This window comes from Limulus polyphemus, unplaced genomic scaffold, assembly GCF_000517525.1.
Source record: "Limulus polyphemus unplaced genomic scaffold, Limulus_polyphemus-2.1.2 Scaffold8490, whole genome shotgun sequence".
In the NCBI taxonomy this organism is placed as follows: Eukaryota; Metazoa; Arthropoda; class Merostomata; order Xiphosura; family Limulidae; genus Limulus; species Limulus polyphemus.
Genome location: NW_013674100.1, coordinates 15240 through 16976, shown reverse-complemented (window position 1 = coordinate 16976; position 1737 = coordinate 15240). Strand labels below are relative to the sequence as shown.

The following is a 1737-nucleotide window of genomic DNA, read 5'->3' as shown; positions in this document are numbered from 1 at the left end:
TTGGATCTCAAAATGTTGTTTGGATCCAAAGATACTATTTGGATCCCAAGATGCTGTTTGGATCTGAAGATGCTATTTGAATCCCAAGATGCTATTTGGATCTCAAAATGTTGTTTGGATCCAAAGATACTATTTGGATCCCAAGATGCTGTTTGGATCTGAAGATGCTATTTGAATCCCAAGATGCTATTTGGATCTCAAAATGTTGTTTGGATCTTAAGATACTATTTGGATCCCAAGATGCTGTTTGGATCTCAGGATGCTATTTGCTTTGATACCACTGAGTACTTTAACAGTAACTTTCACCCTAATTTCCATAAAGAGTGGAAGAGTCTAGATAATAGACGGTATACTAACCAGTGGTCCAGTTGTAGCGAAATGCTACTCTGACGATTACTTTGATAACCGGAATTACAAGAGGGCTATCTGCACTAGCCATCCCTAATTTAGCATTGATAGACTAGAGTTAGTTAACACCACCCACAGCCATATCTTGGGCTACTCTTTTACCAACGAATAGTGGGATTCACCACACGTTATAACGCCCCCACGGCTGAAAAGGCGAGCACGTTCGGTGACAGGGATTCGAACCGAGTCGAGGGCCCTAACCAGCAGGCCATACCAGGTCACTACTTAAGCATAAAATGGAATGAAATATCAAGTATTTTTCCCGATTTATTGTATGTGGAACAACTGATATAGATGTGTCAAATTTGGTCTAAATAAACGCCATATGTGCAAAGTTATTTAACAAAAACCGCTCAGATTTGACCAAAATGTTTGCGCACGCCTACGTAAAAAGTCACGTGAGATATCGGTCTACATTTTTTTCTACAGCTTCACCTAAGAGTAAAATTGGGCCGTTTTCAGTTTTTGTCGATCGGATTAAAGACGCCTGATTTAGAGCAGCAAAACTATAGGAGGAAAGGACGTACAGATAAACGAGTATTGGTTAGGCCAAGCAAACTAGATTAGCAGTTTCTCGCTGAAATTTTCAAAAAAATCATACAGATGGACGGTTATTATTTATTGCTAACTTTTAAGCAAAAATTTGTTAAATTTTATGAAATTCTCCTAATTAAAGAGCGTTCAGTGTTATGTGATATTAGCTTAAGCAATTAGCATAAATGATGATGCTTGATACGGGTTTACCGAGTGCATGCGGGTGATGACAAGAAACTGTTAATCTAGATTCCATGGCGTTACTATAAAGAAAGTTATTAACACTGTTTTAGAGAGGAAAGCCTACCAACATATATTTTAAAGAATCTGGTTGGTTCTGTAAAGTAGAGGTCTGTTCCGGATAATAGGGTTGCGATCCTAAAGTTAATATTGGATACTATCGAGTGTCACTTTCTTACTTGCTGTGGCTTGTTAGTGGTATGACAGAAAGTTACGATATATAATCAAAAACACCTTAGGTGTGGTAAAGGTGCGGCCAAAAAAGGATTGAGTGTACGACTTTAAGGAATGAAACCAAAATTGGCAGCCAAACTGGTAGCTATACTCATAGCAGTGATAAGAATTTTACAGCAAATATTAATTCATTAGTTAGCTAGGACGCATATTTAATTTTACCCACCGTCATGCCAAAAGTTGAACATAAAACGCGGTCTAGCTAACAAATGAATGAATATTTGCTGTAGAATTCTTATCAATGCTGTAAGTGTAGCTACCAGTTTGGCCGCCAATTTTGGTTTCATGCACGGTCAATCCTTTTTTGACCGCATGTTTTTG

At 38.0% G+C, this 1737-nt stretch overlaps 1 protein-coding gene across 1 annotated transcript in view; it reads right to left on the bottom strand.

Annotated features, from left to right (window-relative positions):
- The window catches only part of LOC106475380, a 25443-nt gene that overhangs the window by 13977 nt on the left and 9729 nt on the right, over positions 1–1737 (bottom strand). The window lies entirely within an intron of this gene.